The 23,793-nt window shown below is 41.9% G+C and overlaps 1 protein-coding gene and 1 long non-coding RNA gene across 5 annotated transcripts in view; both read left to right on the top strand.

Annotated features, from left to right (window-relative positions):
- The window catches only part of FRMD5 (FERM domain containing 5), a 198,790-nt gene that overhangs the window by 14,923 nt on the left and 160,074 nt on the right, over positions 1-23,793 (top strand). The gene's annotated exons all lie outside the window — the stretch shown is intronic.
- Positions 931-5,185, top strand: LOC144584540 (uncharacterized). The gene is made up of 2 exons (XR_013538851.1): positions 931-2,046; positions 4,992-5,185. It is a non-coding gene; the product is annotated as an uncharacterized LOC144584540 (long non-coding RNA).

Here is a 23,793-nt window from a genome sequence, read left to right on the forward strand (position 1 = left end):
TGTCCTACCCTCTTGTCCAGGTTTCGGCCGTGAAGTTTCAGGACGTTGGATGCTGCTGACCTAGCAATCCTATGAAAGACTTAAGTAGAAGAAAGATGGTTCACTTTCCACATTGTTTACTTTAAAAATGTTGTTTGGATTTCTTTCCTTTTGTTTTTTTTTTGGGGGGGGTGAGAGTATTGCATAAGGATAATGGGACTTGTAGTTACACCAGAGAGGAATGTCATTCCCTTAACTGCACAGTGTGGGAGGTTAGCATAGCTTCAGGTTGGAATTGAATCAGCAAGTGCCAAAAATATATATACTCATCCCACATCATAGGTATACCAGCTTAAAGTAATTACCCTGCTTTAAGGCAAAAATAAAGACATTGTTTTAAGGTAAAAAGAACGAAGATCTTTACTCACAGCAATAACTTGCAAATTGTAAGCTGAAGCTTGATTCAGAAAATTGCAATAGTAAATAAACAATATCAGGCACTTAAGAGGTTAGCAAGAAGGATTAAAAAAGTTAAGATAGTAAAAAATAAAAAAGAGGTTTCTCTCAGACTGCATGGCTTGAGGAAACAAACATGGGGGCCATAAGGAGATGCTCAGTGGAGCGTCATCCTTCTATCTTGTCCCAAAGACTTCTGGAATGTGTGTGCCTGAACAAAGGCAGTAAACAATTTAAATGAAAAAGAAGGGGTTCCCTTTGCCCAACAAACAAAAGGTGGGAAATTTGTTCAATGAGAGGAAGAGGACATCAAACTAACTACCCAATAGGTAATATAAACATTTTCCTTCCTTTCAGGTGATCATGCACTTGGCTTGCATGTTCATTTGCTAAATAAACTCCAACAGAGAGTGTCTTGGGGGATGGTGTGCATTGGGTAGCCCCCTTCTGATTCCAGGTAGATACTCTCTGACTCCTGTTGCTTTCATTCAGTTGGATAGGCTGTGATGAAAATATCATGCTGGAAAATATCATTTTATTCTTGTAGCAGTTAAAAAAGAAATAGCCTGTCTCAGCAAGTTGACAAAAGAAAAGGAAAAAAGAAAGAGAAAAAAGCGTTGGGGGAGGAAACCACAGAATATTGTAGCACTTTAAAGACCAACAATTTTATATCAGGCAAAAACAACATTTTTTTTAATGGAAGACAAAAACATTGTGGCACCTTAAAGACTGGAGGAAGTAGATTTGTCCATGTACTGAAAACTCACATTAAGATATAGCAGTTCGTTTTTAAGATGGCACAATGTTTTTCCTTCCTATTTTAAGTTTTTCTTTTGTTTTTGCCTGGTATGTTAGCACAGACTAACATAGCTACCTCTTCTAAAACTAATTGTATTTTAGCTTTTGTGGATCAAAGTCAACTTTATCAGATAGAAATAATAGATTCAATGGCTAGTTTGTTAACATAAGAAAGGGACTCTCCAGTTGTCAATTAATTAGTTAGGAGGTGTGGGTAGGGCAATAGCTGTAGGCCAGGTAGATCTTGTTGCCACAGGAATACTGAACAGTGTTACTGGAACAGAGCTCAAAGTCTGCCAAGGGAGACAGTTATTTCATGTCCAGAAGATACCATGAAAACTGGGTTATTAATATATGTAGTGTGCATAAACATTATAATATACAGAAGTAAATGCCATATACCAGGAATTTTGACTTCCAAAACATCACTCTGAAAATCGTTAATTTCCTTTTAAAAAATATATCCACTCTCTTCCCTCTTGCGCTTTCCTTTCTCCAGCCTTAGGTGTCAGCTTTCATGTTGGCAACTTAGACTGTATATCAGTTTTCTTTAACAGGTAGATCAGGCTTCACCAATGGGTTGGATGTTTTCGTCCACCTTGGGTATTTTGTTTCTTTTGCAGGGGTAGAGGGAGATGCAGGGATGAAGAAGGCCTTTTAAAATGTTAATAGAAGGAGGAATTCCATCAAATGCATTTCTCTCATTCCCATACTACACAAATCTTTTGTTTTGGCTTGCAGATCTGTAGACAGGAATGGTTTTTGAATCAATCGGTTTTGCACTTACGGCAGTGAAGCCTCCAACTTGGATTGGTACATTGTGTTTATTAATATTCCCACTCAGTTTGTGCAAGAGCTGCTAGCGGCCCTTGCCCTCTGCCCTCCACTGCTTCTTCTGCTCCTGGTCTGCCATCTCTTGCTTCTCCTTCTCCTTCTTATCCCTGTCTACTAGGCGCTCTCTTGCATTTCCCATCATGGCCTTCCCTCTCTGACTCTGGGGAGGCCACATGTTTCCGCCTGGCCTTCACCTCATTGCCCCAGTCTATGGGGGAGCTGCAGGTGGAAGAGTCCTTCCTGGTGGGGGGGGTCTAGCCTGCTGGATTTGGCTGGGACATCCTTCAGAGGGGTTGTTCTGCTCCCACCGTCGGCCACATACGTTTCACAGTTCAACTTGTGTGAGAACTGAAGAGACAATACACCTTGTATAGGACCTCTGGAAGAACAAGCTTTTCAGGGCAAAGAAGGTTAAAAAAAGCTGACCAAGCAACTGCCTGATAGAACACAAGATATCAAGGCAAGTAAGCTGGTGTTCTGCCATAGTTCAAGGCAGGTTCTTCTCTTTATTTTTAAATATACAAATAAGAGGTTATATATTTAGTTGGACTATAGAAGCGTAAACCCCCAACACTTGAGCTGTAGCCAAAATGGGCAAAAAAGTGGTCTCCAAGACTTAAGAAAATCATCCCCATTTTCAAGCCGTAGAGCCAGTGTTTGTCCATAGACAGTTTCCGTGGTCACATGGCCAGTGCAACTAGACATGGAACACCGTGACCTTCCCACCATACTGGTACCTATTTATCTACTCACAGTTTTTACGTGCTTTCGAACTGCTAGGTTGGCAGGAGCTGGGACAAGCAACGAGAGCTCACTCTGTCATGTGAATTCGAAGTGCTGATCTTTTGAGCTTGCGGCTTTCAGTGGTTTAACCTGCAGCGCCACCCCAAAAATGGCTGTTAGGGCAGGGTAGGGGTCAGGGGAAGCACAACTGCACTACATGAACCAAAATGGCCGTTTACATAATGTAGCATTCCAGAAAGGAGAACCAGGAAGAAGTGGACACTGCTGTCATCAACGGCGGAGGTCTAAAAGAGAGGGCTTGCTCTCTTTGCTCTCACAAGAACAATAAGAAGAAAAAACCCAACAAGGAAACACTGTCTGGATGTCAGAGGCCAGGATAGCAGAAGCGCCATATATTGGCTTACAGGCACTCCATGAGACTGCTCAGGCTGAAGGGCCATCTGTTTTATCCCAGGCTAGGATCTAGGATCATTCTAGGAAACTGGAGGCAGAGTGTGTGAGGAAATTGAGTGTGGCTTTAATAAAAATAAACCTAAACTTCTAATTACAGAGCAGATAAAATGATTCTGTGAGGAACCTGCAAAGCAGATTGGCTTCTAATCTCCCTCAGTAGACCACATCTTATTTGTTAGTTTACCTCAATCAGCAATTACTGTCTCAATACATTTACTCATATACTCTGGTAATGAGAAATAATAAAATGTTTCAATTTACTTATGGTTCTTCATAGGAAAAAAAAGCATACAGTATTGTGTAAAAACTTTAACTTCTTACATCACTGAGCTCAACTAGCGTCATTGCTGACTAACTGACTGTAGAGTTGTTCCCTGTTGTATGAAGGCCTCTGCATGGAACCACAGGTGCTGTTTGTTCCCTCCCACCAGCCGGCTGGCCCACAAAGAAACTGTCACCCATCACCGGGGTCTTTCTTCTTGGGCTGCCCTTCCCTGCCTCCTCCAGCAGCTGACCACTCAATGGCTATGCAGAGAGAATCCCCATCTTATCTCCTCGCCTGAGTGGTTGACTGCCAGAGGAGGCGGGGAAGGGCAGCCCGAGCTCCTGCCTGCACTCGCCCACTGCCACAGAATAACTCTGGTGGCGTGCGAGTGGGCCAGCCAGCTGGGGGGAGGGGGGAATGTACAGCAGCTGTGGAAGCCTTTGTATGTAGGGGCATGACTTAAACTACTGGTTTCATAGTTGACAGAACACATAATTCTACCTTCTTTTGACTAACACTGACAGAACAATGACTGGAAAAAAGGCAGGAAAAAGAATCTGAGGTAGAGAGGGAACACATTTAAACTATTTGATTTCTTTTTTCTTTTTTCTTTTCATTTTGAACAATTGATTATTGATGTTGTATATTGATGTTATATTTTAATTGTTTTATTTTTAAGTGTTGTTAGTCGCCCAGAGTGGTCAATTAACGAGATGGGTGGGAAATAAATAAATAAATAAATAAATAAGTAAGTAAGTAAGTAAGTAAGTAAGTAAGTAAGTAAGTAAGTAAGTAAGTAAATAAATAAATAAATAAATAAATAAATAAATAAATAAGTAAATAGTTGGCTGCTGCTGCAATCCCAGTAACCCCACCAGCAACCCCAGTCCAGAAAGGTCCCTCACAGCTAAAAACTCCTTAAAGGCATCATATGTAGGTTGCAATATATCCAACAGTCTGAATATGTTAATCTAATTGGTGGACAGCAGAGAGAGGGAGAAAAGGCAGCTGAGACCCTGCCAGATTAAGAACAGGAGTTAAGAGAATTTCTCAAGGCTTTCAGGCCATAGGGTAGAGCCCAGCCTATGGGGAGTTTGCCATGAGCCACTCAGACAAGGAGGACGAACACTCGCATGACTAGTTCACTTCACCCCTTTAGTTGTCATCTGTTTGAAAGGACTGGTTCTTGCAGATGCTACTTGAGAACCAGTGAGTCTGTATACATTCATATACTCAACTTACCTTCCTGTTGCTGCCTTCAGTGACCAGCTGGCAAAAAGTCCCTTGAGAGATGGGTGGCGTGCCTGGAGATTGACCTCAGCAATGTGATTTAAAGTGGCATTTGTCAAAGCATCTTGGTAATTTGTGTGATAGTTTCACTTGGGACATCAGCTAAACTGTAATAATGTTTTCATGTCATCCCTTAAACCTCATAATTTGACTGACAATCATTATCTCCTAGAGGGAACACAGTCCTGTCTTCCATGCTCAAGGAAAGGACAACCCACCCAACACATGCCAGACAAGGCCTGCACCAATGCCAACCCTGCTTTGAGGCAAAACTGCCCTGATAATTCATTAATTTCTTCCCCAAAGACGATTCCTTCAGAAAAGCCCATGCAAGGAGTAGAGAAAATCACTTTCCCAGAACTCTGCTCATATCCTTCTTTGTGCACAAAAAGTCTAATTCTCCTCTGATCCCCCTATTTTTTGGAGGGGTGGGAATCATAATATTTTTTTGTGTGAGACCTCCCAGTGTAGAGTGGGGTGTACGGATTATTAATAGCAGTACATTGCTGTCACCCAAGAATAAGATGTTGGCAAAATAAAAGAAATGGAGGGAAGGAAATGAAATACTGTAGCACTTTAAAGAATAACAATTCTTTTTCAGTGTGAACTTTTGTGGACTTTTCAGACACAAGGATAAATATGTGACCAGTAAATTTATAAATATTCTCATGAGCAGGTGCGAATATGGGCTTGGTTACATGGCTTTACAGGAGCAAGCTAAATAGGGTTGCCAGAGGATCGAGTATGCCAACTGGTACGATCCTCACATCCAAAATGGCTTTGGCTCTCAATCAACCTTATTTGGTCTGCACTAGCCCACTGTCAATTTGCCAGTATCATGAAGTGGCTCAAAAAGAGAGCCACTTCAGGATATTGGCAAATTGAACTCTTTCTTACTTGGGGGAGGGAGTAAGTTTGTATTAAAAAGTGTATTAAGGTAGCATATATGCATTGCATAACTTAAAGAAAAAGAAAAAGCAGGAGGAAAGAGAAGGGAATTCTTTTTTATTTTAAATGTGATGCAGCACATATACATGGCTCTAATACACTTTAAATAATCACCTCCTTGACCCCTTCACAGAGCTGAGGATGTTTAATTTGTTAATATCCTGAAGTGGCTCTTCACAATACTGACAAATTGGTTCATTTTGGTTCATTTCCAGTGACCACGCACACTGGAAACAAATCCACACCAAAAAGTAGAAGTCTTGACAGGGACTAGAAAGGAGTGAGTAGGACTGCTCTAAGGGTGGCCTGGTTTGCACCAGCAAAGGCATTGTCTGATCATCATCTTTAGGAGTGAACTCCTGCTACATTTACTGAGCAAAATAGTAACTCAGTGGTTTCTTTTGTGATGCTTCATTTCATCTAGGTTGTTGCTAGTTTTTCTAGACTAATGGCCAGAAAATAATTTTTAATCTGAAGCTATTTTTGGTAGAGAGAGCTTCTTGTGTCTTGAAAGTTGTCTAGGAGATTGGCAAAGCAGTGAAGACATGTGGGGTGAGGTCCTGAACAAGGGAATATATGGAAATTATGGTAGACATGAGTTCTTTTACTCAGATGTGGCAGAATGTCCTCCTGTGGCTTTTTTCCCCCTGGGAAACGGCAAGCAGTTTCATTACCACCAAATCTATATAGGACTGCTGAAGGTCAAGCACAAGGAATGATGGACTGTAGCTCCTCCAGCAAATCCTTGTGAGCTACTTGTAAGGCATCATACTGTTGAAGTAGTTGTGTCCTTCTATAGTTACCTAGTTTTTGACACAGCAGGTATCTTGTAGCACGTCTGATCAAAATGCTAATGTAAGACTCTTCTTTAAGAATATTCAAAAATCTTTCCTACAAATAGGTATTTTAGACACATTGGGGTTTTTTGATGCCATTTCCAGAGATATTATATAAGCATTTCATTCTAGTTTGAGCTCTTTGCAAGATTACTTCTGGGCAAGCACTTTCTGAGAACAACTACTGTGCTAGAATAAAAAGGAGGACTTCTGTTAAGATATTAGAATTATCTGCAGAATTATCCTGACAGTCAAATGACTGAACAAGCAAGGCAAGGTTGAAGTTGTCCTTGTTGAAGTTTTGCACCAGCTCCACAATCTTATTTGTTTATTCACCCTCTTTTTCTTGTTCTGGTTTAATATTGTTTTAGATACTCAGCTTCCTGAATTGAGCAAGTTATACATTTAAATCAGTTCAGAAAACTATAATAAAGCAACAGAGGGAAGTGGAATGTGGAACATCTCTTCATTAAAGAAAAGCTCAGTCATGTTTGCTGAGCTTCCAGTCTGACCTTCTGAGAACACAAAATACATTATTAAGTATTATTGCATTAAAAATACCTGTTTCACTTCTGATTATATATCTACTCTGAAAAGAATATCAACTTGTGAACTTCACTGGGGAATTTTAATGTGTCCTTTCCATTTTATTTCGTAGGTCAACATTCTGGTGCAGCTCTCAGGGTCTACAATTGCCATGGGAACAAAATGTGAATGAATGCCACATCTCCTAGGCAATGCCCTCCAGAGTCAAAAACACTGCTCTTTGTTTCAGAAGAGGATGAGCTGGGAATTTATGGTCACTTTCAGCCAGTTACTTTTGGGTGGGTGAGAAGACATGAAACAATAAAGTACCCTCTACGGTTGCTTTCTTCCATTCAGGGCAATTGGTAATCATTTGGGCTCTGGGAGAAATTTTTGTTTTCAAGTCTCTGAAAATACCAAAATAGCCTTCTCTGGTAATTTTCCTGAGTAAAAAAAGCCAATTCTTTGTAAATAAAGCAATGGAAGCAAGAGGTGAATGAGTGAAAAAAAGGAAGGAAGGAAGGGAAAGGAGAAGGTGAAAGAGGACTTCTAGTTAATGACAAGAGGTGAGTCCATGCCTTGCATTCAGAGAAGTGGCTGGCAGCTGACCTGGAAAGAAAAAAGAGTGATGGAGAAGATGGGATAGATGTTGTTGGAAAGGCTTGTGAGAGATGTCAGCTCAAATTAAAATCTCATATCTTTCCTGTGCTCATAAGCACTGTTTGGCTTGCTTGTGTTTTGTGCTTTTTCTCCTTGAATGTAACTGTCTGAGCATACCTACCCATCTCAAAGCTGGTGTTTTACTCCGAGGCAAATAGGATGGTTTGAGGATTGCCCTGTGATGCTATTCTGTTGGGCCTTGCTCCACCCCAGGTGTCCTGTTCATGCCCTGGTGTGAGCTGGGAGCCTTCTTTCTGAACAGGATACTTGGGCAGACCTTGGCCTGGTTCAGCTCCAAAGCCATTTAGTTTAGGCCTTTCTCTCAGATGCATCAATTTCAAGTGTTTATCAAATATCTGCAGGAATGCCCAAAATGGAGAATTATGGTATCTGTGTTCCATAAAAATCTCATCCTTAATGGAGAGCAGATTTGCTGTCTTTCTTCAATAAAACAATTCCCTCTCTCACAGAATTTTTTTTTTTTTGTGAAAACTGCCTTGGCAATCAGACTTGCAAATGAAGTCTGTGCTTATCTCCCAGTAACCAATCATGCAAAGTACATGATGCATAATTGAGGAAAATCTATGCTATGACAGATACGTCATTCACCACTTGAGGGAGCAGCTTTGTGAAACGTATTATCTCAAAGTGCCCGGGAGCTCATGATCAAGAAGCTTGTGTACAGAGATAGTAAATGGGGCATTTTGCATGGAGTTTGGCTGGAGGCTGATTGTTTGGCTGAGCGGTTTGGAGGTTTGCTAGGATGTTTGTGGCCCTTTGTGTGATTACAGCTATGTGCTGTGCTCCAAGCATTTGGTGGTAGGAGAAGGGATTATAGCTGAGAGGAAGTGAATCACTGACTTGGCTATGGAAGGAGGAGGTAGCTGTTGCAAGTTTATAGCTGCATTCAGAGCTGGTGACTAAGTTAGTAAGTAGGGCATTTTGCATGGACATTAAGCAGGGCAGTTTGAGGGGGATTCTAAGGGGAAGGCCAGGAGCAACAGCAGTGATCTGCAACACCTTCCTGCTAGAAGATTTAAGAGGCTACACCTGCTGCAAATAAAAGCTGGAACCTGGCTGGCTCATTAGAGGAAATTAAGCATTTCTGAGTGGAGTTGTAGGAATCCTCCGGAAGGAGCAACAGAGCAGGAATGCCTCTGAAGAGGACGAAGAATGCCAGGTGCAGGAGGCAAGAATATTTAATTTATTTATTTATTTAACTTATATGCCGCCCACACTACCCGAAGGTCTCTGGGCGGCTTACACATTTAAAATACAATAAAAAAGCAAAATAAAAGGGCAAAATAATTAAAATGCAATTAAAATGTATATTCTAAAAATTGCCATCAGACCCATAGCTGATATTATTTCAGTTAAAAGCCTTCTGGAACAGGAAGGTTTTGACCTGGCGCCGAAATGTCATCAGCGTCGGCGCCAGACGAATCTCAGTTGGGAGGGCATTCCATAGTCTGGGGGCAGCTGCCGAAAAGGCCCTTTCTCTACAAGCCCTCCCTCTTACCTCCTTGAGGGATGGCTCTTTCAAAAGGGCCCCCTGGTTAGACCTTAACTGCCAGGTAGGTTCATATGGAAGGAGGCGGTCCTTCAGGTATCCAGGGCCCAAGCCGTTTAGGGCTTTATATGTCAAAACAAGCACTTTGAATTGGGCCCGGGCAGCAACTGGTAGCCAAAGTAACTTAAACAGAATCGGCTTGATATGTTCTCAGTCGCCTGACCGTCTTCAAAGGCAGCCCCACGTAGAGCAGTGCGACCCAGAGAAGTAGGACTATTACCTAATAGTGCATGGAGTGTTTTTGGAGCCACAGAATTGCAGTCAGGCCCTCTCTATGGATTGTCATTCAGAGCCACTGGAGCAAGGACAAGCATCCAAGACCCTCTCCGTGGACAGTGATTCTGAGCTGCTGGAACAACATGGAAATAACTGTGAGGGATACTATAAATGGAAATATGCCAGCTACTTTCCAGAACACGAGGCAATGTGTGCTGATAGGTGACTTTCTACTGAGTAGTATAAAGGTGTCAGTTTGGAGACCTGACAGGATGTCCTGGGAGGTCTGTTGCAAAAATCAAGGACATGACAAAGATCTTGCAAGACTCATCAAGCCTGCTGACTCATTTGGTCTTTAATAGAGTAGACCTAGTCAACAGGTGGAAATAGTGGGAGCTTTGGGTGGAATTTAGCATGCTATTGGAATCTCTTCTGAGAAAAGGGAACAGTGAGAATAATGTAATGAATAGTGGTCGTATAGACCAGATGGGCGGGATATAAATCAAATAAAAAAATAAAGAATACTCTGGACTGTAGGAAAGCTGATTTCAAGAAAAAACTCTGTGGTATCCTTTAGTCCAGGGGTGTCCAACCTTTCACCTTCCCTGGGCCACATTAGAAGAGGAAAATTTGTTTTGGGCCGCACATAAATTTGGTTTGGGTCGCATGGGGGGGCAGCCCTAGCCGTCCTCCGCAGCCCCACTCCAAGCGCGCTTACCGGCAGCTGCGATCCCAGACAGCAGAGGCTGCCAGCTTCGACTCCGGCGGCTTTATGGGGCCGGGAGGGGGTCCACCTATTGACGGGGACGGCGCAATGCAGTCACGCAGCCCCCCTCTCCCCTTCCACTCCTTCCTTCCTTCCCTCTCTCCCCCCCCACCGTTGTGACATGCCCCGGCCGCAAGCACCGGCAGTGTAATTTGAAACTTTGGAATTTCTTTAAAAATAAAAAATTGCACTGGGCCGCATTACGAGCCAACCTGGGCCGCATGCCGCCCAAGGGCCACGGGTTGGACAAGCCTGCTTTAGTTAGAAATACTGGAAGAAGAAGTCCAATGTGGATGGGAGTTTCTTAAGAGTGAAATACTGAAAGCACAATCACAAACCATTCCAGTGAGGAAGAAATGTGGGAGACATGTAAAGAAGTGGATGGCTGCATAAAAGATCTATCAGGCGAGCTACAATTTAGAAGAGACATGTAAAGGAAGTCGAAGGAGGGGCAGTTTACCAAGGAAGAGTACAAAGAGGCAGCCAGTATTTGTAGAGAGAAGGTTAGGAAGGCAAACGCTGAAGATGAACTCAGATTTGCAAGAGAGGAATAAAAATAAGAAAAAGGAATTTGCCTCAGCTATACCTGAGGCAAAAGGAAGAACAAGGAAATGGCAGGTCCATTGCAACGAGGGATGGAGAAGTCATGGTGTGAAAGCAGGGCGGCTGAATACCTACTTTGCATCTGTCTTCTCTGAAAAGGAAAACAGCAGGCAACTCAGGAGGCAACTACATTATTTACCCTGAAATAGGTACCATTTAAAATTGAAAACTGGTGACTATATGTCATAAAGCTCAATGCCGGGAAACCTGTGGTGGAGTTGTCTTCTTTTAGTGGGAAATCATCTCTTTTTGTTCACCTGGCAGGGGTGGTTTAAATATACTCTGATTGTATTGACATTGCTTTTGTTCACTTTCTGTGCAGTGTGATTGTGTGATCTGAAGGCAGAGTGGCACTTGAAGGGATGTCAGTTCTTCTCAACTGAGTGCCTTTTGTCTGTGAACTGTGTTTTTTGTCTTTGTTTTAAAAAGGATGTCAAGGATTCCTGCCTTGAGGAGGGGGCTGGACTCTGTGGCCTTATAGGCCCCTCCCAACTTAGTCATTCTATGATTTCTATGATCTCGAGGCAGCTGGGTCACTTCAAGAAGTACAGTACTGTATAAATTTAACAAAAAAGTGGGAATTGATCAAAGGCACCTTCTGCTGTGCAAATACAGCTCTCTGCTCCTACCCCTGTTGATTATTACTAATTGTTTGATATCTGGATGGCTACAGTGAAACTCATTTTTTAACAATTCAGATTGCAGTGAATCCAAGCTTCTTTGGCCTGCTGTGTAGGGGCCTGCTGCCCAAGCAGTTTATACAAGAACATCTAGCTGCTTTAAATTAATTCAGGAATTCTGGTCCAGATAACCCATATCCCACAGTATTAAATTATTGTGCTGATGTTATCTTGAAACCTCTTTCTCTAGTCTTTGAGAATTCCTGGAGAACAGGTGAGGTCTCTGATGACTGGAGATGAGCAAATGTCATCACCATATTCCAAAAGAGGGAAAATGAAGATCCAGCCAACTATTGAACAGTCAGCTTAACATCATCACCAGGAAAAGTTCTAGAACAGATAATCAAATAGTCTGCCTGAGTACTTAGAATATGTATTTCCAAGAGCCAATATGAATTTCTTAAACACAATTCATGCCATACTAATCTCGTCTCTTTTTCTGAGTTACAAGCTTGGTTAGGTGAGGGTTATGCTGTGAATATAGCATATTTTGACTGCAGCAAAACAAGGTCCCTTATGATACTTTAGCAGCCAAGCTGGTAAACAGTGGGTTAGACAATCTTACTGTTAGGTAAATTTTAATTGGCTGATTGGTCCTGGAGAAAAGGGGCAAATGAGATGCCACACAATTCTGTTCTGGGACAAGTGTTGTTCAGCATCTTTATAAACGACTTAGATGAGGGCATCGATGGGATATTCATTAAATTTGCAGATGACCCCAAACTGTGTGTGTGTGAATCTGTTATGTGCCATCAAGTTGCACCCAACTTACAGCAACCCTAAAATTATTTTTAATTGAGATATTTAAGGAGTGATTTTTCCAATGCCTCTCCCCTGTGAGTTTATATGGCCAAGAGGAGATTCAAACCAGGTCTCCTGAGTCTTAATCGATTATTCTGTCTATTACACCACACTGGGAATGCACTGGGTAACTAATAGTTCAGAAGACAGAATCAGGATTCAATACAACCTAAACAGATTGGAGAACTGAGTTAAAACTAATGACAAAATGAATTACAACAGGGAAAAATACAAAGTTCTGTGTTTAGGCATAAGAAACCAAAGGCAAAAATAGAAGAGAGGTGACAGCTGGCTTGGCAGTAGTATACATGAAAAAAAAAACGTAAAAGTCTTAGGATACCATGGGCTTAACACAAGTCAACAGTGTGACGTGCAGAAAAAGAAGCAACTTCAATTCTTGATTGTATCAACAGAAGTATAATGTTCAGATGAATGTCCAGATAGAGGGGGAAAAATGATCCCTCAGCTATAAATACTCAACTGCCCCCACATACTACACCAGAACACAGACAGTGTTCTAACTCCTGGTGAAACATTAGAAGAAAAACCTTCAGAACATACCCAAACAGCCCGAAAAACCTACAACAACCATCGGAACCCGGCCGTGAAAGCCCTTGAGAATACATTAGAAAGAATGTCTTGACAGTAAGAGCTATTCTACCATGGCATGGACTATCTTGAAGGCTGGTGCACATTCCTTTAATGGAGGTTTTTCAGTAGAAGCTAGGTGGCCACCTGTTGAGGACACTTTATTGTGGAGTTCCTGCTTTGCCAGGTGGTTGGATTCCATGGCCCTTGGGGTCTTTTCCAGTGCTGCATTCCTCTGATTCTAGTTTGCCCTTGAGGTGTTTTGCACATTCCTCGCACATGTGAACCTTGCATGTGGAGGCAGCCTTCAGATTCCTCAGTGCTGCCACCTCCTAGTCAAAGCAGAACAACACTATGTGTTCACAGGAGCTGGCCTTTCTTACTTTAAAAAAAATGGTTTTAGATGTCTTCATCTTTACTTGCTTTCTGCTGAAATGTCTGCCAACAGTTTTGTCCTAAAATAATTATGATGAATTAGTTCCAGGGAAGTTCAAGAAGGAAATCTTTTTTGCAAGAGTTGAAGATTGCGGCAGTGCTTTAACTAATAATGTTCAAATTGTTCACCCAGAGGTATGCATTTGTATAAATTTCCCTCTTTAATTACACTGCAATCTTTCTGTTCTGCTTTGAACTTTCACCCAAAAAAGTAAAAATGTAGGGTTTTTTGGGGGGTCTGTGGCTTCTTTAACAGGTTTCAAAATAGCAGTTACTCATGCCTTTCTCATGTCTTTCTTGAAATTTTTGGAATTATTAAAGATATTAAGGAGCCACTTTTTGTTACTGTGCCAAAGTGTTTTATCTGTTTTATATTGATGCAATACAGGCCTAATGCTTTGCAGTAATTTTTGATATCTATTTCCAATGTTAGGCCTTGGGAATTAAAAGTTCTGTACTCTTGGGTTATGGACATTTGAGACTATCTTTTCACTGCCTTGACAAACTGGTCATAGGCCTCTGGGGCTAGGGAAGCATTTAATATGATTTCCTTTAATGTTGTGCTGAATTTCTGCCACTTTGGTTTTAAAATTTTTTATCTCCTGCAGAATGGTACTGTTCATAGTAAGAACACTGCCATGAGTTGACACATTGTGGATGATATATTTGGAATTGGGGTACAGACTGATTCCATGCACAGTTGGGCTATAAGCACACTAGCAAATATTAAGTCCAGATGACAGCCATATTGCAATCTTCCACTATTTAAAGATGGAGAGGTTGCTTTTGTGCGTAGGGTGAGTTGGGATGTTTCTGCTCATTTTAGTTCAGCTTCATTGTTATCGTCATGAGCATATCCTTTAACACTGCTGTGGCAATTGACGTCTCTGATTATAAAATTTAGGTTTTGCTTATGAAATGAAAAGGTTGCATAGGTGGTTTATAAATGGAGAGTACCGTGCAGTTGCTTAGCTCCACTGTTATTATTAGAGATGGGGTATTTGTATACAAATACGAATACCCCCACACAGTTGAATGTAACGAGGATCCGCCCCCCCGGGGCTGGACCGTCCACTCATGTGTCCGCTGCCGCCGCCGGCTCTGCTCTTCCTTCCAGTCGCTCCAGAGCTTGCGGTCGACTGTCTACTTCTGGCAGAATGGGAGTAGGCGAATCTCCTTGCCAGGTTGATGAGTGAATGAATACCTCCACCTATAGTTATTATTTATGTATCATCCTATTCCATGACCACAATAGATGATACTTGGAGGTCAAGCTTGACTGGTATTGTGTTTCTGTACTGTCTGTGAGGTCTCTCAACTGCAGCTTTGAGGAATACAGGAGGAGCCTCCCCAAAGAATGTGAATGCATTTGAGAATCCATTGGGCAATGACAGCACCTGTCAAGTGATCCTTCCATCCCACAAGCATTGATGTGAGATGTCATGATCGCCATTGGAATAACAACATAATACGAAGTGGCATATTCTCTCAGATATACAGTGGTGCCTCGCTTAACGAGCGCACCGTATAACGATTAAATCGCATAGCGATCGTACAACGTTGTTCCCATAGGGAAAAATTCGCTTTGCGAAGACCGGTAAGTGTTTCGCTTACCGATCTTCGCAAAACGACCCCCGCCGATCAGCTGTTCGGCGGCCAAAATGGCCGCCGGAAGCTGGGAAATGGCCTAAAATGGCCGCCCGCAGCGTTTTCGCGCCCCCGTTAAGCGAGGCGAGGGCGCGAAAATGGCTGCCGGCCATTACGAAGCTTCGTTGAACGGTGAGTATTTGGCCCATTTGGAACGCATTAAACCATGTTTAATGCGTTCTAATGGGCTTTTCTGTACCGTTTAACGATGCTTCAGCATAGCGAAGGTTAATCCGGAATGGATTAACCTCGCTATGCGAGGCACCACTGTAGTCCTAAGCAGGAGCTTTCTGAGCCGAGTCAGGAATAGCTAGAGATGTTTTGTTTGTTTCTACAGCATACAATTAATGCTGACATTTCTTTGGATATGCCATGTGAACTCAAGGGAGATCAGGGGAACTGGTGCCTGGAGCCTCCTGTTCTTTTCCAAGTGTTTCTTGAGAGGATGTGTGCTGGTGAGATGAATAGTTTCCCTCTGCAATTATTGTAGATTTCTAGAGCTTGCTTGGAGATCATGTAGGTCTGCTTGGCTGCCTGATTGTGTTGTCTCCAACATGACTGTATCTAAGTATCCCTCTTTTCTGCATTCTCCCTTTTAATGGGAAGAGAATTATGCACTTGCTCCTTTTGCAGATGCACCAGGCCCTGTTCTGCAGAAAATAGTAGCTTGCTTGCTCATTAACATTGGCTTATTTCTGGCTGGGTGTCCAATAACATGCTTGTCAAACTGGCTGCATACCACTCAAGCATTTTCTTGAGCAACATTTCTTATATCAAATGCCTCCAACAGATGAGGCAGTACATGTGTGGCTCTATTCTGCTAGAAGCCTGCGTGCCTGCTGATAAGCAGTGAGGGAAATTAAGAGCTAGGGCAGCTATAATTGGCAAAATATTAAATGGGTCTGTACCATTATGATCCACGAGAACTATTTTTAGTTCTTTGGGCTGCCTGAAAAAAATACAGCAAGGCCCTGGTCACTTCTTCAATTTTATAAGACACTAGAGAAATAGATTTTCTATTCCTCTTTTTCATAAGCCTATGAACGGTTCTGTATCTCTGTTTCTATGAAGTGATAATGCTGCTGTCTCAAGATATTTGTTTCTGGGTTTTTTTTAAAGCAAGTTTCCAGTTTGGTTGAAAGAAGATGTTTAGGCACCATGTTTACAGTTCAGAAACCAGAATGAAGCTATAAAAGCGTTTCAGTGGCTCAAACCTTAAGTGGTTGATGTGGATCACACATGCTGTGGCTACAGTTTTGTTTGCCACATCAAGACTTGAAGTGAGCTTGTCTTTAGAAGAAGCAAATGCATGCCTATCTTGGACTGCATCTACTGTTGCTTCTATCCTGAAGCAGAAATGGAATTGATGTTTTAGCCTTAAAGGAGACTGCTTATTGCAAGAGGTAGAATTTTAAGCTTCCTTCTTCACAGTGGTGAGGCATGCCCTGATAAGTGGATCATACAGAAAATATAGCAAGGAAGCCAGAGGTCAGTCTATGTTCTTTTATTTATTTATTTTAATAAAATGTACCCTCTACCTTCCCTCTAAGTGTATTATAAAAGGTAAAGGTAAAGGTTCCCCTTGACAATTTTTGTCCAGTTGTGTTCGACTCTAGGGGGTGGTGCTCATCCCCGTTTCCAAGCCATAGAGCCAGCGTTTTGTCCGAAGACAATCTTCCGTGGTCACATGGCCAGTGCGACTTAGACACGGAACACTGTTACCTTCCCACCGAGGTGGTCCCTATTTATCTACTTGCATTTGCATGCTTTCGAACCGCTAGGTTGGTGGGAGCTGGGACAAGTGACGGGCGCTCACTCCGTCGCGTGGATTCGATCTTGCGACTGCTTGGTCTTCTGACCCTGCAGCACAGGCTTCTGCGGTTTAGCCCACAGCGCCACCACGTCTCTTTAAGTGTATTATATGGGTAAATAAATAAATAACAATGTCATTACAGAGAAATTAAAACACAACCAATAAATACACATGAACAAGAAACAAATAAAACCCACTAGGATAATACCTCTTTTTATAGAATGTCAACAGCCAAAAAACCTTTCTAAATGCTGCCAAAAAGACAATAGAGGGAGCCAGGCTACTCTCCTTGAGCATGAAATTCTAAAGCCTGGGAGCAGCCGCTGAGAAGGTCCTCTCCCAAATGTGGTTCTGGTCGTGACAGTGGAGCCAGATATGCAGAGTAAATGCCCTGGGAATTATTGAACAGCAGTGACTATGGGTGTGGCTACACTAGTGGCACGGAATAAGCTAGTGTGGGCCACTTTGGAGTGATCAGGCTTGATTAGAGAGAAATAATCAAAATCCACAGTTCACATGGAAATTGCTTCTATCAACGTCATGAAGTGGCTCAGTAAGCAAGACACTTTGGGATATTGGCAAATTAATCACTTTATCTGCTCCTCATCAGAAGGGATGGGGAAATGAAAAAAAAGTTTTTGACAGCATATGGACTATTGTTGATGTCCTGTCATTTTGAAGAAGAAAAAAATCTCTGCCTTCTCTTACAGGCCAGTCAAGAAACTGCCAGCAGCCAAAGCCCAAGTGGATTAGACTGCAGGTGGATTCTTGACTGGCCCCTTAGGTAAAAGTAAAGATTCCCCTTGACAAATGTCCAGTCGTGTCTGACTCGGGGTGCTCATCCCCATTTCCAAGCTGCAGAGCCAGCGTTTGTCTGTAGACAGTTTCCGTGGTCATGTGGCCAGCGCGACCAGACACGGAATGCCGTGATCTTCCCGCCCACTATTTATCTATTCACATTTGCATGCTTTCAGACTGCTAGATTGGCAGGAACTGGGACAAGCGATGGGAGCTCACTCTGTCGCGTGGATTCAATCTTACGATGGCTGGTCTTCTGACCTTGCAGCACAGAGGCTTCTGCGGTTGAACCCGCAGTGCCACCACGTCCCTCTGGCCCTTTACATTGAGGCAAAGAAAATATTTTTACTTTTATTTTAAAACCTGTGTAGCGTATGAGCAACAGTTCATTATACATTGAAAAAACGTTTTCACTTTCCCTGCTTCTCTACCTTCAGCAGTGCAGGAGGGACAGTATAATAAGACCCCCTGGGCAGAGTGCCTTTACCCATGTGGAATGGAGCAGATAGAAACAATTGAACATGTCCGGTTGTGGTGCACATTTTACAAGGATGTACGTGAAGAACTTGTCTCCCCTCTGATTGGCCGATTTCCCAGTTGTACAGAGCAACAATGTATGCATATGCTGCTGTCTGACTCCAATTCCATTCTTACACATAGGGTTGCCACATTTCTTACTGCTGCAATCGGCATTAGAAAAAGGACCCTAAAAGCGGATGAGACTCTGTAGTTAGAGCATGGTTTGCTAGAAATTCTGGAATTGCTTTAGTGGAGATGTTTTGATGCTGTTGTTGTTCACCTCAGAACCGAATATTTGCATTTGATCCCAATATTTTTGAATACCTCTGTATATTTATATATTTCAGTGTTTTATTTGTGGCTGGTCTTTGACCATAATAAAGTTTTTTCTCTCTATCTACTCTGCTGAGGAGCAGAGGAAGTAATTAATCTGCCAATGTCCTGTTTAGTAAGCTACTTCATGATTGTTGTAGGTTCTTTGGGCTCTTTGACCATGTTCCGAGGGCTTTTCTTCCTAACGTTTCGCCAGTCTCTGTGAAACATTAGGAAGAAAAACATTTGGAACATGGCCAAACAGCCCAAAAACCCTACAACAACCACTGGATCCCAGCCATGAAAGCCTTCGAGAATACACTACATGCTATTGGCAAATTCAAACTGAAAGGCTTGCCTTGGATTGGTTCCACACCAATCCAAACCAGACCGATCCTGCCTTCACTCAAAAAGTAGAAGCTGCTGACAGGGGCTTACAAAGGTATGACTAGGGGGCTTCTGGGAGCAGGCTGGTTTGCTCCAACGAAGACATTGTCTGGTCACCATCTTTAGGAGCAGATGAGCCTGTTTCTGCAGCAGACCATGAAGTGTGTTTTAAAATCCCTGTAGTCAGCCTCTATGACATCATCCACTTCCCCTAACTTCCCTGTTCCTTCTGAACAGTCTTCACAATAGCTGGGAGAGGAATGGTTTTTTTCCAGGAGCAATAGATTGTTGCAAGCTATGCCTGCTGTAATACAAAATAGCTGCAGATGACTTGATTGAGAGCTAGTAGCTTTACAAAAAAACTTTTCCTCGTTTGTTGATATGAACCAATACAACTGCATGAATTTTTGGATTCATTTTATGGGGGATTGGCCAAGGGAATTTTTTTTAATGTTTCTTAAACCATAATGCAGCTATATGCAAGTTTTAAATTGTGCTAATACAAACAATAATAACTATTACAATCAATATTTGTTATTTCTGTCTAGAGCAAATGGGGATAATTGAGCCAATAGAACATTATTAATCCTAGATCTAATACTGAGTATGATATGACTTTTTGTTATATGGACAAAAATGTTCTCCTAGGTGATCCAATGAAGGCAGAGTTATTGTAAATATATCCGAAGAAAATAGACCAAGTTTCTATAAATCTATCTCCTTTTTTGTACAGTACTTTTCATTAGTTTCCTGTTGCATATAACTTTTGGCTGAATGAAATTGACTAGACCTGATCCATCTCGGTATTCATTTACAAACTAGCCACATCCTTTCATATTTTTTTGTAATTTCCACTCAACCTGATTCTAGTTTTGTTTGTTTGTTTATTCATTTGTACATTCATTCATTCAATTTGTATCCCACTCCTACAATTTCATCTTATACACGGAAGTAAGCTGAAGAGAGAACAAAAACAAGTGGAGGGGAAAGCAGGGATCAAAGCAATTCTGCAGCGCTTTTATCCCTTTCTCCCTACACTTGCTAAGCCCCACTTAGATTTCTTAATTTTGGATCAGAAAAGTGGGGGCATCTTATACATGTGGGCGTGTTAGACACGGAAAAATACAGTACATTTTTAAACTGGGTCCCTTCCTTGTATACTCCACATCAAATGGAAGTACTATCATAGAGAATAAGAGGGAAACTTGAAGGCCTCTGTAGACCAGTAGTCGCACCATTGAAAAGGAGCTCTCCAGCAGCTTCTTCTGAAGTTGACCCTCGAGGAAGTACTGGAGTCACTATAAAACGGTGCCTCAAATTCCCATCTAAGCCAGACTGTCTAGGAGAATATCTTAGTTGATATTATGGAAGGCTGCCATAAAGATCCAAAACTATTGATTGATTGATTGATTGATTGATTGATTGATTGATTGATTGATTGATTGATTGATTGATTGATTGATTGATTGATTGATTGATTGATTGATTGATTGATTGATTGATTTTTATACTGCCCATCTGGCTGCCAAGGCCATTTGGGGCAGTTTACAAAATAGGGTAAAACAATAACATAACAACAAGTATAATCAACAACAACCAAAATAACCAACATGATACTACCCTTGTCCAATTTCTGGCATAGATCATCACCTGGAGTGAGATCAATGTATACTTGGCAGTGTCCTCAGAACTTCACAGGAGGCAAGAATTTTCCCCTGTCCCTCCCTCCTAACTGTTCTGGAACTCTTCATCTTGCAGATTGATGGTGGGAAAGTGAATTCTTGGAAGGTCAGCTAGAGGGAAGAAGGTGGAGTGTTTTTCTCCTTCAGAATTCCAAAGGGGATAAGAGAAAGGGATCCTAATGCAGGGCTCAGTCACATTGTCGATTTACATTTATTCCAATCCTGACTTTATTTTTTTTACATTGATGTAAAGTCACATAGTATATAAATCAGTAGACATGTTCACTTTGATGCATTTCTAGTAATTAAAACCGGTTCGAGAAACGACACTGTAACCTCATTTTCCATTCTGTTCAAGGAGTACAGTGCTCTCGGTTAAATTTTCTTCAGTTTTGAGGCATTCTTTGGAATCCCTGCATTTCTCTCTTTAAAAAATGTTTTGTTTTGTTTTAAGTGGCATTTCATAGAATCGTAGAATCATAGAAAAGTGAGGTTGGAAGGGGCCTACAAGGCCATCAAGTCCAACCTCCTGCTCAATGCAGGAATACAATCAAAGCACATCTGCCAGGTGATTATCTAAGTTTTTCTTGAATGCCTCCAGTGTTGGAGCACTCACCAACTCCCAAGGTAACCAGTTCCACTGTCGTACTGCTCTAACAGTAGAAAGTTTTTCCTGATATTAAAACGAAATCTGGCTTCCTTTAACTTGAGCCCATGGTTGCATGTCCTGCACACAGGGATGACCGAGAACAGATCTTGCCCCTCCTCTCTATGGCAGCCTTTCAAACATTTGAAAAGTGTTATCATATCACCCTTCAGTCTTCTTTTCTCAAGGTTAAACATGCCCAATTCTTTCAGCCTTTCCTCGTAAGGCTTGGTTTCCAGCCCATTGATCATCCTTGTCACCCTCCTCTGAACTTGTTCCAGTTTGTTAGCATCCTTCTTGAAGTGTGGTGTCCAGAACTGGAGACAATACTCAAGGTGAGGCCTAACCAGTGCTGAATATAGGGGGACTAGCACCTCATGGGATTTGGAAACTATACAGTGGTGCCTCGCTTAGCGACGTTAATTCGTTCCGCAAAAATCGCTGCAGAACTAAAATGTTGCTATGCGATATTAAAAAGCCCATAGAAAAGCATTGAAACCCCTTCAATGCGTTCCTATGGGCTTAAAACTCACCGTTGAACGAAGATCCTCCATAGCGCCGCCATTTCTGGTGCCTCTAAAATGAAGAATCCGTCCCTAAACACAGGGGGTGGCCATGTTTTTTCCCCGGTGGCCATTTTGAAACCACCAATGAGCTGTGCAAAAATGGGGGTGTTGCGATGATCGCTTCCCTGTGATCATCGCAAAGTGAAATTTCCCCATAGAGAACATCGCAAAGCGATCGCTTTTGCGATCACAAAAACAGCGTCGCTAAGCGATTTCGTCACTAAACGGAGCGATCGCTAAGCGAGGCACCACTGTACTTCTATTAATGCATCCTAAAATAGCATTTGTCTTTTTTGTAGCCACATCACACTGTTGGTTCATATTTACAATACTTGTGATCTACGACAGTTCCAAGATCCTTCTCGTTTGTAGTTTTGCTGAGCCAGGTATCCCCCATCTTGTAACTGTGCAATTGGTTTGTTTTTCTGAGGTGCAGTACTTTGCACTTATCCCTGTTGAATTTCATTCTGTTGTTTTCAGCCCAGTGCTCCATCCTATCAAGGTCATTTTCAATTTTGTTTCTGTCTTCTAAGATATTAGCTATTCCACCCAATTTGGTATCATCTGCAAATTTGACAAGTATTCTCTGCATTCCCTCATCCAAGTCATTAATAAAAATATTGAAGAGCACCAGGGTCAGGACTGAGCCTTGGGGTACCCCACTTGCTATCTCCTCCCAGTTAGAGAAGGACCCATTAATCATCACCCTCTGAGTATGATTCTGTAGCCAATTGTGTATCCTCCTGACACTTGATCTATCCAGCCCACACCTAGTTAACTTGCTTAGTAGAATATCATGGGGCACTTTGTCAAAAGCTTTGCTGAAGTCAAGATAGACTACATCTACAGCGTTCCCTCTGTCTATCAGGGAGGTGACCTGATCAAAAAACAAGATCAAATACATTTGGGAGGATTTGTTCTTGTCCTTCTTCCAGGAAGCTTAACCTGTGGTCCCAAAAACTAAATCCCTCTTATCGATGCCACCTTCATAGCCAGTCATTTACCCAGAGGATCTTTCTTTCTCTTTGGATTCCTCTTCCAAGCACTGGTAGGATGGAAGAAAAAAAACTATCTGGGCCCCAAAGTCCTTGAGTTTCCTTCCCAGAGCTTCAAAGTCAGATGTGATTTCTCATTAGCTCTTCTTGGCTGTGTCATTTGTTCCCATGTGGACAAGAAGAAAGGGATATGTACCTGTAGGTTTTATGAGCGATGGTAATCCTTCCATCACATCCCTTATCTGTCTTCCAGGGAGACAACATATCTGGTGACTCCATGGATCCTCCCAGCGTACTTCAGTTTGCAGCCCCCAGAACGTGGTTTCACATGTACATGGTGTAGTTGGGAATTTATGGATTGATTTGACTATCAACAAAACTGATTCAACTGTGGTCCTTACTGACAGTGTGACTATCCCCTCAGCCAAATCACTTCAACCAAAATGTGTCTCCAAAGCATAAAGCCCAGGAGACATTTGCTCTCTTCCCAGCCTTTTTTTTTTTTGAACCCCAGATTTAAGTCTTGGATTAAAATAGTACTCTTTAGAAATTATCCAAACAACTTTTTCATTCAAGAACAAAAGACACATATGGGTACACACACAGGTGTTTATGTTCTTAGCTCATTATGCGGTAAGGAGGACAAGATTCTGAATTAGGGATGTTTAAACGAAAGGAAAAACATGAAAGAGGCTATAAAAGTTAGATTCATGTTTTACAAGAAAAAGGCACATGAACATTTAATATTTCTTTTTTGTTCTCTCTTTTATGTGATTGGTACTTGTTTGATCTTCTTGGCTTTTAGGAGAGGGTTATGTATGCATGTATGTATGTATGTAGGTAGGGAGGGAGGGAGGGAGGGAGGGAGGGAGGGAGGGAGGGAGGAAACCCAAAAAGCAAAGATGAAAAAAGAAAAATACATAAAAAATTCAAAAGTTGAAAAAAGCACTTGAAATCAAATACAAAAACTTCACTGTGCAC

This window comes from Pogona vitticeps, chromosome 12, assembly GCF_051106095.1.
Source record: "Pogona vitticeps strain Pit_001003342236 chromosome 12, PviZW2.1, whole genome shotgun sequence".
Taxonomy (NCBI): Eukaryota; Metazoa; Chordata; class Lepidosauria; order Squamata; family Agamidae; genus Pogona; species Pogona vitticeps.